Genomic DNA, 18352 nt, shown 5'->3' with positions numbered 1-18352 from the left:
CTTTAACTACGACCACACTTATACCTTGTGGCTAGGCTAGAAATAGAATCGCACTTATACCCTGTGGAGTGGGCTAGAATACCACATTTATACCTGTAGAGTAGGCCATAATACCGTACTTATACCCTGTGGAGTGGGCCAGAATACCACACTTATACCCTGTGGTGGGCCATAATTGACAATGCATAACCTCCAATTGGCAGGGTCTAGAATATAGTCAGGCTGAGAGTTCCAAATCTGATGCACATCAAAATTCTTTTTGTAACATAATAGATATATTATAATCCAATCTAAATATGTATATACGATGTAAGAATAGTAAATATAACAATAGTCCGAAAAATATTATTCTAATTCACATATCTATTTTTCATTCAAATCATCATGTCGTAAAATCATAAATCACATATAAATTTATTAACAATTTATTTGATGCAAAAATAATATTATATAAATGAAGAGTTTAGAAAAGGCAGTCCATTACTTACATCGAATGCGATCTACAACAAATCCAATTAATCTCACAAATCCCTCGCGGAACCTAATATCCAAAAATCATATTTTTTTTAAAATTTATCACAATATATATATAAAACTTAAATCTTAACATCCTTTTTGGGCCGACCATGCAGAAGTGCCCGACATCCCGAGATCAAGACCCTTCACCGAGGTCAATCTATCATCACCATGAACAGTGAGAGGAGATTCAACATGAGAGAGAAAGAAAAAGAGAGGGAGGAGAAAGAGGAGAGAGGAGAGAGATAAACCCCTCTTTTCTTCTCCAAAACAGGGGATCCGTGACCCCCCTTCCTTCCTTCCTTCCTTCTTGGCCAAACACAGAGGCGGCCGTGGTGGCCAGCCTTGACGGCGGCAGGAGGCAGCTGAGCAAACCCACCACCCTCGGCGGCTGGCGGCGGCGGTCAAAGCCAGTGGTGGAGCACTCGGGACAAATAGAGCTCCTGTTTTTGAAGCAAGCTCCGGCGATTGGCTGGCTCCAAAACCGCTATAAACCATGGCTAAGTATCAAAAGAGGAGGAGAGGAAAGTTAGGAGCCCTTACCTCAGCCTCGACGAAGGTTCCGGCGGCAATGGAAGGAGAGGACCACCCGGATCAAAGAAGATCGGTTAAACAGCTCCCTCTCTCTCTCTCTCGGGCGGCTGGCACGAGGAAGAAGATTGCCCACACTAGGAGGGACATGGGGTCTGGCGGCTCTTCTTCGGGAGGCCTCACAAGAGGAGGAAGAAGCCCTAGAAAAACTAGGGGATCGGGCTTTCTTCGGGATGGCTCCCTTCCAATCCCGCGCCCTCATGTGCAACACGTGAGGCCGAAAACTTGGGGCTGGGCCGGTCAAGTAAGACCGGGCCCAGTTCCAGGGTCTTACAATACTATAATGCTTGCAAGAAGTCACGAAAATATCTTTCTGTAACTCTCAATGTGGAAAAATGGAACTTCACTATTTTAAACTCTACATAAGAAGGAATCGACTCCAGGAACACCTAGAATCGCATCCTTGAACACTCGCAGGCAAAGACAATAAATTTCAACTTAGGCTATCTCGAGAGCTAACCCATGAAATAACTAGTCGACCCTGGCACACTAATATAGACTGATTTATTGGGGTGCTGTGCATGGCCGCAGAAAATCAGATCCATAGCGAAAGAAGTACGCACGGCTCCGTTCATCGCATGAACATATTTTAACCATTCATAGATAGATTAGGATTAATTGCATTAGATTAGAAGATCAGATCTTCACCTTGTGCGGGTAGATGATCACCGCAAACAATGATCGTGGTAATGTGGAAAGGTCACTTGAAGCCGCACACACGTCCGCCTCTATGGGTATCCACACGAGGTAGAGGGTCAATTCAAGCTTTTGAATCTCCCCGGGGTGCTAGCTCTCTTGCAAAGATAGCTTTTGATGGCTAAAGTCCTCTCTTTAAATCAACTCTTTGATTATCCTTATGAGAGAAAGAAGAAGAATAAGGGAGAGAAGAGGCCACACGTCTCTTCCTTTCCTTTCTTCTTTTGCTTGTGGTTGGAAGAAGGATTAAGGTTAGAGAAGGGTCGCCAAACCTCCTTTTTTTCTTGTTCCTTGCGGCTGAAAAAGAAGGGGATTCACTAGGGCTTGGGGAGGCCAACCCTATCCCTCTTTTCTTAGGTGTGTGGAGCTCCTAAAAATTAGGAGCTCCCAAGTTTATGTCTAAGGAGGAAGGGCGTACGCCCCTCCCTTTGTGCCTGCACAAGAGAACTAAGGAGAGATGGGGCGCACGCCCCTCCTCTTGTGTGCACTCTTCCTTTTCCAAAAAGGATTAGGTGGCCCAATCCTTATCCATAAGAGTCCTAATCTGATTAGGACCCAATTAGATCATGACTCAATTGAACGCTTCAATCCTAATCTAACTACAAGTTATCTTGTTTATTAGATCAAAATTAATTAGGACTCTAGGAGTCCTAATCCAATTAGTACTCATATAATTTTAGTCCTAATCCAATTAAGACTTTAGAAATTCTACTCCAAGTAGGACTCTAATAATTTAAAGTTCTAATCTAATTAGGACTCTAGGAGTCCTACTCCAAGTAGGACTCTTGAACCTTATCTAATAAGATCAAGCTCAATTAATTAAGTCTAATTGATTCAATTAAATTGCAATCCAATTGCAATTATTTTCTTCTTCAACTCACTAACTTCTTAGTGGGTTAAACCAATTATCAATCAACTTGACAATTATGAACTATTGTGATTCTAAATCACAATTCAACTATCGAATCGATTAAATACTTCTAATATGTGTGATTCCCATAGATCTATATTTGTTGGAAATTGTATCCTAAAAGTCAATCGTCAGCCTATTGATGATTAAACCTCCCAAAAGCACAAAAGAGCTATTTAAAGCAAAAGAGAGAGAAGAAGAGCATCTGAGTGTATCCCAAAGCTTCCTCTCCAACTGTGTGCTGCCTCAGTGATCCTCTACCTAGTACGAAATCAAAAGAGGGTCAAGTAAAGGAGAAGCCGAGTTCTTTCATCTACAAACCTTGTTTGAGGGTTTCTTCTCTTTAGTCTATTTGTTTATATTATTATATCTGCTTATTTGAGAAGTTTGTATTTATTTTAAACTCCTATTCTAATATCTTGTAACTTGATTCAATCAAGGGATTGAATCAAGGGGTTAAGGTTTGTTGGTGAGCCAGTAAAAACCAACATTGTAGGTTGTAGTTGGTAATCCGGAATAAACCAACTGGATTGGATTGTGAGCCCGTAAAAACAATCGGGTTGGTTCTAGTCGGTGAGCCTATGAAAACCGACCGAGTTCGTTGTGATCTCATGAAAACAATAAGTTAGGTTGTGAGCTTGTAAAACAACCGGCTGTAATCTAAGGGATTACAGTGAAATTCTCGAGAGGTCTTGGGAAGTGGATGTAGGTGCTGGGGTGTACGGAACCACTATACATCTTTGTGTTTGTATTGCCTTATCTCTTGTGTTTCATGCCTTACATTCATGCTTGATTGTGTGATAGCTTCAGTTTTTATTTTCTATTGATTTATATGTGATTGTTTAGAGCTTGCCTAGCTTCCACTGCATTCATACCATTCACATAGATTAAAATTGATCATACAACTATAAGTTAATTTTAGATCAATTACATCTTAAGTGTACTTGGATGTCATGAATCTTGTTTGATTAACTAAGGATTATTCTAAGGGGAGGCTACTGGTAGTATCCAAGGAAATACCTAACTAGTCTTATTGTAGCCACACAAGGCGCCACACAAAGGAAGGCTATTAGTAGTATCTAGTGTGCTTGCTGGCTACAAGAGATTAGGAATCAAGCTTCAATCGAAAAGCCTTAAAATAAAAGAAAGAATTGATCTGATTTAATTTTAATTAGAAAACCCAATTCACCCCCTTCTTGGATTGTCATCTTGGGCAACAAGTGGTATTAGAGCCTCGTGCTCTAGTATTGATTGTTGATCTAGCAATCAAGAGACAAAGATCACGACAACTCAAATAGATAGTTTTCTAGGAGAGGAACAATTAATTGATAGACCCCCACTATTTAATGGCATAAATTATACGCATTAGAAAGCACGCATGCGCATTTTCATTCAAGCACATGACTATGATTTATGGAGTATCATAGTCAATGGGCTACACGCAAACCCTAATCATGATAAAAAAATGGATCAACAAAATGCTAAAGCTATGAATATTCTATATTGTGCATTAGATGATAGTGAACTTAATATCATATCTTTTTGCATAACTGCTAAGAAAATCTAGAATATGCTTGAAGTTAAATATGAATACACTAATATTTTTTAGTAAATCTGAAACTAGCTATGAAGAAGAGGAGCAGCAAACTGAAATTGAAAATCTATGCTTTGTGGCACATGAAGATAAGGTATGTACTAGAACACAAAGTAATTTCTCATTCAAAGATGAAGTACATGCTGAAACTCAATCTGATTTACATTTGTTGAACTTCATGATGCTTTTTATAAACTATACTTAGAATATAAGAAGCTTAGATTAAAGAATAAAAAGCTAAATCAGAAAAATCTATCCCTTGCTGAAAGCCATGATATAATTCAGAAAAATAATGAATTGCTTTTAGAAGACAATGAAAGTTTAACTAAAGAAGTTAACAAATTTAAGCCTATAGTTGAAAAGTTTACTATCAGCTCTGAAAAATTGAACTTAATGATAAATAATCAAAGAGCTGAATTTGAAAAGGTTGGATTAGGATATCAACCTTGGTACACAAAAATTTTTCTTAATAACATATATGTTAAATCCTCCACTGGTCATCCTAAAACAATTTTTCAAAAATCTGATGAACCTAATGAACAAAAATAGAAAATTAAAAATTCATCATCTACTTATGTTAAATCTATGTTTGTTAAATTTAACAAGAGTATGCGAAAATACATTTCTTGTAATCCTAAAATCTACAAACTAATAAACAAAATAGTTATCAAAAGAATATGGGTTCCAAAAAGAACAATTATGGCTAACCTGCAAGAATCCAAAAGAGCTTGAGTTCCTAAGTTAAAAACCTAATTATTTTTTAGCAGGTGTATCCAGCTACCCAAGATTCCGATGAAAGATGTTATCCGGATAATGGGTGCTCTAGACACGTGTTAAAAAATGAAACTTAAAATGTAATTAAGAAGAGTGACTAAAATAGAAGAAATAATGAAATTAGTAATTCTTGCATCCTCTCATACTGAAATTATTTTATTAGTTGATTAAAACATAACTTGCAAGTACTAATTATTTTTTGCGATATAAGTAATATTTTTGGTATAAAAAGAAAATATATCCAAATCACTCCATCTTTCTATATTATGCTTTACTTATTGATAGATAATTTGGTTAATAAATTCTTCTAGAATAACTCTATGAATCTCTATATGCTTGATTGAGAGTTTTTATCCATGATATTATCTTTTATTGATCATAGACATAAGAATGTGTACTTGGTATATTTTAAATATATGCATTATGAATACCAAGATTAAAGAAACTAGTTTTGGCATATAAAATCAACTCATACTAGTATGGACTTAATCTCAAAAGACCTTGTTATTGGGTTACTTATATTAATTTCTGCAAGGCCAAAGTTTGCTATGCATGTCATTTAGGAAAATAAACTAGAATCATTTCTAAATCTGAAAAACATTGTTTCTACCACATAGTCTTTGAAAATTCTCCATAAGAACTTCTTGATTTGTAATTATGGATGATTTCTCAAAGCTAACGTTGGTTTTGTTCTTGGTACTTAAATTAAAATATTTTCTGTATTGGCACAAACTTACAAAAGGTTTCAAATGAAAAATATTTGCAAATTGTGAAAATAAAGAAGTATCATGGCACAGTTTTTTGAAAACCAATTTCTTGTAAAATTTTGCACAGAAAATGATATTGAATACAATTGTTTCTGCCCTAAGAATATCATTGCATATTGGGTTTATAAAAAGTAAAAATAGAACCTTTGAAGAAATGTGATGGACAATGCTATGTGATAATAATTTGCCAAATTGATTCTGATTATAGCTATCATCACAGCTTGTTATATTATAAGGTTTCTAATAGAACCTTTTTTTTTGAAAATCCCTTATAAACTCATGAAAAATAGAAAATAAAATGTTGCATACTTTCATGTTTTTCAGTTATACATGTTATGCTCTCAATAATGAAAAATATACCAAATCTGATAAGAATGTTTACCTTTGGATATTACTCATTAAATAAAGCATATTGAGTATTCAAATAAATAGAACTCTAATTATAGAAGAATTTATTCATATTATTCTTGATGAAACTAATAATCCTTCATCAAGAAAGGACATAGATGTTATTGTTGATGCAGGTGAGCTTAATAAAGAAATTAGGGCCTTAATGCTAAAGAATTGCTCTGGAGAGGATCAATTTCCACAAGGTAAATATATTGAATGTAAGCAATTCAACATCCTTAAGGTATAATCATTTAATGATCATTCTCAAGACACTAAAATAAGATCTTATGTTAAGTATATAGTTAATCTTTTTGCTTGCATATAACAATCTGAATCTAAAAGACATTAAGAAGAATGAACAAGATGATAATTGGTTAAGATAAAGTAATTCATTTTGAGAGGGATAAAATTTTGAAATCTTGTTGAAAAATCTAAAAACTTATTTATAATTGAAACAAAAATTGAGTTTTTTAGAAATTTACTTAATGAAGAAAAATTGGTGGTTACTAAAAGATTCAAAAAAATATAAAATAGATCTTGATGAAATCCTTGCATGATTAGAAGCCAAAAAGATCACCATTTTTATTTGACTGTTTTATGAGCCTTGTATTTTGTCAAATGAATGTGTAGAATGTACTTTTGTATGGTTATATTTATAAAGAAGTTCTATGTAAAAATAACCACCTATATTTGAAAAACATTCATTACAAACATGATAAAGCACCATTTGATTTAGAACAAGCACCAAGAGCATGATATGAAAGTTTAAGTAACTTTTTGATAGAAAGTAATATTGATAAAACTATGTATCAAAAAATTTTGATATCGTAATTGTTCAAGCATATATTGATGACATTATTTGTGGTGCTACTAATGAAGCTTTATATGAAGTTTTTACTAAGCTCATGTAAGGTGAGTTCGAAATGAGTAAAATGGATGAACTAACTTTTCTCTCGAACTTCAAACTAAGACAAACAAGAAAAGGAATCTTCATTGGCCAAAGTAAGTTCACAAAAATATTCTTATAGAAGTTTGGCATGAAGAAAGGTATGTCTTGATGAGAGCACAAAAGTGCAATCTACATGCTGCTTAAATTAGTATTATTACTAACATATAACGATAAAATTGCTAAGTTAATATTATATTTTTGTTTGGCACAGGTTAGTATAAATTAAAATTATAATGCGTATTTAGTATAGATTGGGTCTAGAAAGATGCACAACTCAGGCCGCGCACGCTCAACTTTGCCATGGTATGATCGAACTCACCATTCGTCAAGTGCACTTGCACTCGAGCGACACATGGCAACTATCCGGAGGCAACGCACAATGGAACATCCAAGGGCCTACATTCATCAAGCGGAGAAGATCCAAAGGACAAAAGGGGTCACAGCAGCCGATGAGAGCATAAAAGTGCGATCTAAGTACCAATTAACTTAGCCTAATGCTAGCAAAATAATGATAAATAATAGGTGTTAGCATTTGCAGGATTAATATTTTATCCTTAGCACTTATTATAATTTATATCATTATTTTGTATGAATTCATCTAAAAAGGACGCATCTTCCTAACTGCATAACAAAGTCCATGACTCTTCTTCCGCGCACCCGAGCAACTTCCCAAATTCTGCAATTAGATCTCCCAGCTTCCTCCATCATCCCAGAGCGTCCACCTCTTCCGGGTTCTCGCACATCCGAGCCAAGGGTTCCTGCTTACATTCTCCCGTTTCCGCGAGTGAGCCACGGCATTCATCAGCTTCTCCCATGTTCCAAGCCTTCCGCGATCAGCCTCGTGTCCGAGATTTCAGCATTCACCCGTGACCTGCGCCCATCTCACGCTCCTCCCAGCCATCCATCTCGTCCGCAGCGTCGCACCCGATCAACGCTCCTGTGCCCGTGATCGTCTCCAGCCTCCTCCACAGCACCAACGATCAACGCCCCTTTCTTCCGGACCCGCATCAGACTCCCCAGCCACTTGTGTGATCACCGCCTCCTTCACAGCGTCCGTGTGCAGCCTATCCTCCTGCGAGCCACCCGTGAAGCCCCCAGCATCCCGCTGATCTCGCCTGCAGCCATTCATGACCATCTCGGCGACCCCCCCAATAGTACGCGATCAGTTTCCTTCTGGGCATCTTGCAGATCGGCGACTCGTCGCAGCGTCGATCCCACGCAAGTCCAGCCTCTTCATCCGCCCGCGATCACTCCCAGCTGTCCGTGATGATTTTGTGCATCCTCTTCTTCCGTGAGCCATTCCCGGATCTGCACCTGCTCCTCTTCCGCCCATCTCACGCCCCATTCGCCCGTGATCCCAGCTCCCGCATCAAGCTCCCAGCATCCTGATCCGCCCGAGATGCAGCCCTTCCGTCGAGTGCAAAGAGGGGGATTGAATGCCAACTATAAAGCTCTCTCGGTTGGGAGAGGCAGGGGATCGAAAAAAAAAGAAAACAGGGGAGCCGGGCCGCCTGCTGGGGTTGAAAAAAAAAAGAGAAGAAGGAAACAGGGGATGCCCTGTTTCCGAAAAGAAAAAGAAAAAAAAATAGAGAGAGGAGTAACAGGGGAGAGTCTTTCATGTTGAAGGCTGGCTAATCCTTTAGGTGAAGGATGATGGAGGAACCCTTGATGTATTGCTATCTTTGAAGTAAATTCTAAACCTATAATTCTTATAGATTTATATTTTCAATATGTTATGGATTCTTGCATAATTATTTTGTAGATAGTTCTTTAATGGTTTATGTTGATCGACATGTGGACCGCTTTAGTATTTGATTTATCGTTGATGTAATAGGCACGATAAATGCTTAGAAATAGAGTTCATATGTCCCTAAAATATATCCCATGCTTTGATCTATCCTACATTTATATCTTTAATCAAGAATTGAAGAATTTATTTCTTGAATGCAAGATTATCAAGGAGGATTCCAGATCCCTACTCCATCTTAATCTATCCATACTTTGATTCTCTGTGTACTGATTTGTTTTCTATTTGCAAAACATCATCTTAATCAACAAATTAACTGAATTAATTAATCTGAGATTACGCTAATAATCCATAGATCGTTTCCTGAGGAATCGACCTCGGACTTCCGAGTTATACCACTTGTGCGATTCTCCTGCACTTGGGAGAACAGTTTTTCGAAAGCACCAAGTTTTTGGCGCCGTTGCCGGGAACGGCTGAGTTATTAGTATAATTTTAGATTTAATTTTTACCTTAGTAGTTAGTATTTTTCTTTTGAAAAAAAAAATTAAATTACATCTTTACTACTATTTTTAATTCCCTGCACAGTTTGCATCAAACTCTGATATCATAGAAAGTATCCGTCTGATTGGACTCAAATTTGGTCAGCTGGTGCAAGACATAATTTTCAATAATCTGAACGGTCTGATTGAGACCATTAGATTAATACAAAACCTTGCTACTTTCTGTTTTGAATTTTCTGCATTTAATTTTTTTTAGAATCAGAATTTCATTGTTATCATATCTCATTAACCCTTGTTGCTAATTGAAAATAATAATAAAAAAAAACTTTAAGAGAAGAACAAGGGTGATTATTCAAAAAAAAAGAAAGGAAAAACCTAAAATTTCAAATTTCAAATTTTAGAATTCAAATTTCAAACTTCAACTCATAAATTTTTTTTTTAAAAAAAATAAATAATTTGCTTGATCACCTATTCAATGAAATTTAATGCCATGTCATAAAATATTTAAAAAAAAAATCTTTTGATTGTTGCATATAGTATAAGGCATCAACATAAAATATTCTAAGGGCTGAACCCATTTAAAAAGATAAGGTCGGGATTTCATCACTCGTCCTTAGCCCAAAAATCACCTCAGTGCATAAATATCCTAAGCTTAACTAAAATCAACTAGAAGTTGGCCCCTAAGGACATTCGAGCTCAATAGGACGAAGACCACCAAAAGTTGCACTAATTTCGCTCTGTGGCTTAGTTGATGTCTAGGCAAGCTTTGTCTCTATAAGGGAGACAGTTCATCTGTTCGAGGTAAGTGGGTTTTAAGTGGGACCTTTGCGAACGCATCGTGACCCCTCCACTTACCTGGGAGCTTACCTGGTCAACTCGGTTCATTAGACCGGATTGGAGGCTTAGGTGCCCTCTTCAAACCAGTTAGGAGCTGTCTAGAAATTTAAGAAAAATATTAGGAATTGAGGTGTAATGTTTTGTTGCATGTTTGATTGTGAATAGATTTTTGTATTAGGGTGTCGTTTTAGGGTATCTTTAGTGGGTACTTATATTTAAAAAAAAATAAAAAAAAGAGAGGGAATTATTTTGCATGCTAAAGTGGAATAGGGACGACACCGATCGATTAAGTCGTACAACTTTAGATCATCCCTTAGGACATACCCCTAAAATTTCTTCGCAATATCTCACACCTTGTGAGATGGCTGATTTAAATGAAGATGCGGGGAGTCACCACGATCGAGAACGTGAACCCCATGTTATGACCCTAAGACAATACCTACAACCGGCTAGGACTAGTCAGCCTTCATGCATAATTTTTCCTGATAATGTAGGACATTTTGACATCAAACCCGGGGTAATTCAATTGCTGCCCAAGTTCCACGGGTTAGAGTCCGAGAGTCCATATTTTCATTTAAAGGATTTTGAAGAATTGAGTATTACATTTAGAGTGCCAAACGTCACCGAGGATGTCCTCAAGCTGACATTGTTTCCTTTCTCTGTAAAGGATAAGGCCAAAACATGGCTAAACTCTTTGCGACCTAGATCAATAAGAACTTGGCAAGATATGCAGAGAGAATTTTTAAAGAAGTTCTACCCCACACAAAGGACCAACTTTTTGAAAAGACATATCAGCAATTTCCAACAAAAAGATAATGAAACATTTTATGAATGTTGGGAAAGATTTAAAGACCTTCTTCTCTCATGCCCTCATCACAGATTCGAAACTTGGAGAACCATTAGCTTCTTTAATGAAGGTTTATCTCCACAGTTGAAACAGTTTGTAGAGACCATGTGCAATGGTAGATTTTTAGAAAAACACCCTGATGAGGCGTGGGAGTATTTGGATTCCCTTGCTGAGACTGCCCAACTTTGGGATAACGGGGATAGAAACAACAAGTCTTTGCCTAAGCCTACTAGCTCTGTACAGGGAGGCCTTTACAACCTCAGAACTGAGGATGATCTTCACGCTAAAATGGCAGCCCTCACTAGGAAGGTAGAAGAAATTGAGCTTAGGAAGGTTGAGCCTGTCAAGACTATAGAGCTTAGAAACGAGTGTTGTGGTATCTGCGATATGTCGGGTCATACTACTACAGATTGTCCCACCATACCGGCATTCAAAGAAGTCTTGCACGATCAAGCAAATGCTATGAACTCCTACCAAAAGCCTTATAACGATCCATACTCGAATACCTATAACCCTGGTTGGAAGAATCATCCAAATTTTAGGTGGAGAAATGATCATCCTCAACAGTCACACCATTCAGTTTCTCCACCTGCACATCCTACTTTTGCATCACCACCCTCTCAAAAGCCAAATATCGAGGATACCTTGCAATCCATACAAACTTTTCTACAAGGTCAAGCTAATATCAATGCTCAAAATACTCGAAATTTTGAAGACATAAGGAACCAATTGTCAATGTTGACTACCGTCCTAAGTACCCAAGAGAAGGGTAAGCTTCCAGCTCAACCCCAACCTAACCCACAAGTGCACGGTAGTAATAATACGGCTCCTTCTAGTTCGCATACAGAACATGCAAAGAGCATCATGACTTTGCGTAATGAAAAAGTCATTAATCAGACCGTCCCATTGAGACCGCAGGTCACTTCTAATTCTGATGCTCCCAAAGCCGATGAAAGGGACAAAGAAAAAATTGAGGTCCCAACTTCTACCGAGAAAGTAGAATGTCCTTTTCCTCCACCTTTTCCACAACGGTTAAAGCCGTTGCAAAAGCTCGAACCTAATTCTGAAATTCTTGAGCTTTTTAAGCAAGTAAAGATCAACATACCTCTTCTTGATGCAATCAAACAAGTACCCTCATATGCCAAATTTTTGAAGGACTTGTGTACTGTTAAGCGCCGATTAAATGTTAAGAAGAAGGCATTTTTAACAGAAAATGTGAGTGCTATTTTGCAGCACAACATTCTTCCTAAATATAAAGATCCAGGTTGCCCAACCATCTCATGCATCATAGGTGACTTTAGGATAGAGCGAGCATTGTTAGATTTAGGGGCGAGTGTGAATTTGTTGCCATATTCTGTATATGAGCAACTTGGTTTAGGTGAGTTGAAGCCAACCTCCGTCACTTTGCAATTAGCTGACAGGTCAGTTAAAATTCCAAGGAGGATTATCGAGGATGTATTAGTCCAAGTAGACAAGTTCTACTTTTCTGTCGATTTTATTGTATTGGACACACATCCGGCTTCGAACTCACAGTCTCAGATTCCGGTCATTTTAGGACGTCCATTCCTTGCAACTTCTAATGCATTGATTAATTGTAGGAATGGCGTCATGAAGCTTTCTTTTGATAACATGACCTTAGAACTGAACATTTTTAATGTGTACAAACAACCCAATGATCCCGAAGAGAGTAAGGAGGTTGATTGGGTTGAAACCATCGTAGAAGAATACTTGTTAGCTAAAGCAATTAATGACTCATCCAATGATAGCTTAATTGATTGGTGTCCTAATGGAACCGATGATGATGATTTGTCAGTCACACCTATTGTGGATAATCTGGATATCAAGATGGTCAATGGGTGGATACCAAAAGTAGGAGAATTTGAGAGGTTGTCGCCTCGAGAGGTGAAAATAGTACCATCCCATGAGCAAGCACCCAAGCTCGAATTGAAACCCTTACCAAAGGAACTTAAGTATGCTTTTCTTGGATCCGATGACACTTTTCCTGTAATCATCTCGTCTGGACTTGATCATACTCAGGAAAAAAAATTAGTTGGTGTTCTGAAGAATCATAAAGGAGCCTTAGGGTGGTCTATTGCAGACTTGAAGGGGATTAGCCCCTTAATCTGTACGCATCGGATATATTTGGAGGACAATGCCAAAACCACAAGGCAAATGCAACAAAGGTTAAATCCTACGATGAGAGATGTGGTTAAGGCAGAAGTCCTCAAGTTGCTTGACGTGGGTATTATTTATCCAATTTCCGACAGCAAGTGGGTAAGCCCTACTCAAGTCGTTCCTAAGAAGTCGGGTTTGACGGTAGTAGAAAATGAACAAGGTGAACTAGTTCCAACTCGTGTCCCGACGAGTTGGTGCATGTGTGTTGACTACCAAAAGCTGAATTTGGTCACACGAAAGGATCACTTTCCTCTACCCTTCCTAGACCAAGTATTGGAGAGGGTTGCAGGGCATGATTTCTATTGTTTTCTCGATGGCTATTCGGGATATTATCAAATTGAAATCTCACCAGAAGATCAAGAGAAGACCACCTTCACTTATCCTTTTGGCATATTTGCTTTCCGACGAATGCCATTTGGGTTGTGTAATGCACCTGCAACATTCCAAAGATGCATGCTCAGCATCTTTGAAGACATGAACGAGAAATTTTTGGAAGTGTTCATGGACGACTTCTCCATTTTTGGCGACACATTTGATGATTGCCTGTCACATTTACAAGCCGTCTTAGCTCGATGTATAGAAAAGAATTTGATACTGAATTGGGAGAAATGTCACTTCATGGTGCCAAAGGGAATTGTCCTAGGACATATTGTTTCATCGAAAGGCATGGAAGTAGATAGAGCTAAGATTGATTTAATTGCTAAGCTACCTGCACCCAAGACGGTTAGAGATGTTAGATCATTTTTGGGTCACGCCGGATTTTATAGGAGGTTCATCAAGGACTTTAGTGTCATAACTCGATCATTATGTAACCTCCTATCCCTTGATACACCATTCAATTAGACTGAAACCTGTCAGGAGGCATTCGAAAAGTTAAAGTCTATGCTTAGCACTGCACCCATCGTACGACCACCTGATTGGTCATTACCTTTTGAGATTATGTGCGACGCTAGCGACTATGCGATAGGAGCCGTCCTAGGACAACGCAAGGATAATAAGCCATATGTCATTTACTATGCAAGTAAAACCTTAAATGATGCTCAAATGAATTACACCACCACCGAGAAGGAATTGCTTGCAGTAGTATTTGCCTTAGATAAATTTCGCTCTTATATCCTTGGTGCTCCTATTGTTATCTTCACAGACCATGCAGCATTAAAATATTTGCTGGATAAGAAAGAGGCCAAACCACGCTTAATACGATGGATACTTCTTCTCCAAGAATTTGACATCACTATTAAAGAGAATGTGGTTGCTGACCATTTATCATGGCTAGTTTTTCATGATTCAGTGCCACAGTTTCCCATCAAGGACTCATTTCCTGAAGAGCAGTTGTTTGCACTTTCTAGTATGCCATGGTATGCAGATATTGTAAATTTTCTTGTTACAAGCCGGATGCCAGAACATTGGCGGTCGACAAATAGTAAAATTTTCTTGCGCGAAGTAAAGAATTATTACTATGACGAACCCTATTTATTTAAATATTGTAACGATCAAATCTTTAGACGATGCATACCGGATCATGATATACAAAGCGTACTTTCTTTCTGCCACACTGATGCTTGCGGTGGACACTTTGCCTCTAAGAAAACTGTTGCAAAGGTCTTGCAATGTGGTTTCTATTGGCCTACTATGTTCAAAGATGCCCACGAGTTCTGCAGGACATGTGATTCATGTCAACGTATTGGAAGTCTAACTCGTAGGCAAATGATGCCTCTTCAACCCATTACTATTATCGAAATTTTCGATTGTTGGGGCATCGATTTTATGGGCCCATTCCCACCATCTTTTGGATATGAGTACATTTTAGTTGGTGTTGAGTATGTGTCCAAATGGGTAGAAGCTGTGCTTTGTCGAACAAATGACCATAAACCAGTTTTAAACTTTCTTAAAGAAAACATATTTTCTAGGTTTGGGATGCCCAAGGTTATAGTTAGTGATGGAAAAAAACATTTCTGTAATAAACCTTTTGAGATCCTGTTACAAAAGTACGGTATCACTCATAGATTGCAACTCCTTATCACCCGCAGACTAGTGGCCAAGTAGAGTTAGCCAATCAGGAGATTAAACGAATTTTAGAGAAAACGGTGAATCCATCACGCAAAGACTGGTCTTTAATACTTTCTGACGCATTGTGGGCTTACCGTACTGCTTATAAAACTATTCTAGGTATGTCCCCGTATCGGCTAGTCTATGGAAAAGCATGTCATCTACCTATTGAAATAGAGCATAAATCGTATTGGGCCATTAGAAAATTAAACTTTGAATTGTCAGATGCTGGTTTAGCTAGCAAATTATAACTTAGTGAGTTGAATGAAATTCGTCGGGATGCGTATGACAATGCTAGACTTTGTAAAGAACGAATAAAAATTAGGCATGATAAATCAATTCTAAGAAAATCTTTTGAACCTGCACAAAAAGTTCTTTGTTATGACTCTCGATTACATCTGTTTCCTAAAAAGTTACGATCAAGATGGACAGGTCCTTTCATTGTAAAAACTATTTTTCCACACGAGGCAGTTGAAATTGAGAATTCACAGGATGGCAAAATTTTTAAGGTAAATGGACACAGATTAAAACCTTTTCTTGAGAATTTTGCAGATGAAAAGGACTCCTTTTTCTTGGGGGAGCCTTCTTATGACTGAGCTTGACGACAAAGGTATGTATATATTAGTTAGAATTATATTTTTCTTTTATTTCTAGTTTTCTTCTTAGGTCTTCTTTTCTGGAAATCAACAGCTCAAGGTATTCTTCTTCTCTCCAATATTATTTTCTCTATTGTCTCTCATATATAGTTTTCTTGCATCTTTTACATTGAGGACAATGCAATGTTTAAGTTGGGGGGAGGAAAATATTTTGATTTAAAAAAAAACATAAAAAAAAATATAAAAAAAAAACTTGTTTTTGCATTTGATTTATTCTATTACTTTCTTTTTTGAGCAAATGCACGTGTATTTTCCTATTAAGCTTGTCCAACTATTAAGGCAAGGAACACATGCATACTATGACTGATCAGAGACCTATTATTAGATCCCCACACGTATACTTAATGACAATAGGAAAGCCTCAGGAGTTCACATTTGTTAACTGCATTTTTGTTAGCTTTATCCATAAAAAAAAAGTATGAGTATCCTTGTTCGTACCATAAGGTTCATGATTTGGTTTTCACATAAAGATAGAGGTTGAATATCCCAATTAGATTACTTAGGTGCCTTATGATCCGACCTTGGTTGACCTATAGTCACGATGCAGTCACATATATAATAAAAATATCTACATGGTTCAGTCTACCATCTCTTTTTTTGCATGATAATTAAAAAAAAAAAATCCTTATGATGACAAGTCTGGCCTCATGGCGTAGTCTGGTTCGAGCAATTAAGTCCGAGGGGTGTTTCACCTAATGTCTTGAGCCAACTGGATCGGGGGTCATTGGCTGAAAGCTCGCTACATGGACCTTACTAGAGCCTAATGGGGTTGGACTATTGTAATCTTCATATATGTTTAAAAATAAAAATAAGCATGAATAGGGTTGGTCGGACTGAACCTAGTGACATGTGGTAATGACTGGTTTGACTCCATTGTGTTGGACCTCTGTGTACCCGGGTTGTTTAGTTGGGATTGATAGCTCTTTCTTTACATGCGAACCATCCTTGACAAATTTAGACAACATGTGATATTCTGAAAATGTGATGGATCAGGTTCTAATAATTGTAGAAAACATTTGTGGACTTGAGTAGTGCACCTAAAACTCAGGCGGTGCCATGTTGTGGTGGAGGTATTAGTACTCCGAGAAAGTCATACTATTTTATGCACACTACACTTTCATATTTTCCTTGCTTGAAAGTTGCCGTGCTTGAAAACCTATATTAATTAATTACATGTGTATTAGCTTAGGCTTTATTTCATATTTTTAGGATCTCATGTCATATCATTCACGATATTTGTGGGTAACATCCCTGAAAACCCTCACGAGACAACACTCGTCCACTAGGGTAACCTAGAGGTTTAACGGCTTGTTGCACGTGCTAAGTGCAGTCGTGATGCCCTACGAAAGTGGGTACATATCTTAGTTTTATGTCTTTAGCTTTAATAAAAAGTCAAAGGATTGACCAACACTTTTTGTACTCTTATGTTATTGTTTACTCTGAATTGCTAGAGACTAGCAATAAGCTAGTTGGGGGGTATGATGAGAGCACAAAAGTGCGATCTAAGTACCAATTAACTTAGCCTAATGCTAGCAAAATAATGATAAATAATAGGTGTTAGCATTTGCAGGATTAATATTTTATCCTTAGCACTTATTATAATTTATATCATTATTTTGTATGAATTCATCTAAAAAGGATGCATCTTCCTAACTGCATAACAGAGTCCATGACTCTTCTTCCGCGCACCCGAGCAACTTCCCAAATTCTGCAATTAGATCTTCCAGCTTCCTCCATCATCCCAGAGCGTCCACCTCTCCCGGGTTCTCGCACATCCGAGCCAAGGTTCCTGCTTACATTCTCCCGTTTCCGCGAGTGAGCCACGGCATTCATCAGCTGCTCCCATGTTCCAAGCCTTCCGCGATCAGCCTCGTGTCCGAGATTTCAGCATTCGCCCGTGACCTGCGCCCATCTCACGCTCCTCCCAGCCATCCGTCTCGTCCGCAGCGTCGCACCCGATCAACGCTCTTGTGCCCGTGATCGTCTCCAGCCTCCTCCACAGCACCAGCGATCAACGCCCCTTTCTTCCGGACCCGCATCAGACTCCCCAGCCACCTGTGTGATCACCGCCTCCTTCACAGCGTCCGTGTGCAGCCTATCCTCCTGCGAGCCACCTGTGAAGCCCCCAGCATCCCGCTGATCTCGCCTGCAACCATTCATGACCATCTCGGCGACCCCCCCAACAGTCCGCGATCAGTTTCCTTCTGGGCGTCTTGCAGATCGGCGACTCGTCCCAGCGTCGATCCCACGCAAGTCCAGCCTCTTCATCCGCCCGCGATCACTCCCAGCTGTCCGTGATGATTTTGTGCATCCTCTTCTTCCGCGAGCCATTCCCGGATCTGCGCCTGCTCCTC

General features: G+C 38.4%; 1 non-coding gene across 1 annotated transcript; it reads right to left on the bottom strand.

Annotated features, from left to right (window-relative positions):
- Window positions 1-11044: 11044 nt before the first annotated feature.
- Window positions 11045-11153, bottom strand: LOC120109350. Its single transcript, XR_005510277.1, has one exon. It is a non-coding gene; the product is annotated as a small nucleolar RNA R71 (small nucleolar RNA).
- Between the last annotated feature and the right edge of the window lie 7199 nt (window positions 11154-18352).

Source organism: Phoenix dactylifera, unplaced genomic scaffold, assembly GCF_009389715.1.
Source record: "Phoenix dactylifera cultivar Barhee BC4 unplaced genomic scaffold, palm_55x_up_171113_PBpolish2nd_filt_p 002071F, whole genome shotgun sequence".
Classification (NCBI taxonomy): domain Eukaryota; kingdom Viridiplantae; phylum Streptophyta; class Magnoliopsida; order Arecales; family Arecaceae; genus Phoenix; species Phoenix dactylifera.
The sequence above is the reverse complement of the archived record's forward strand: the minus strand, read 5'-3'. Positions and strand labels throughout refer to the sequence as shown.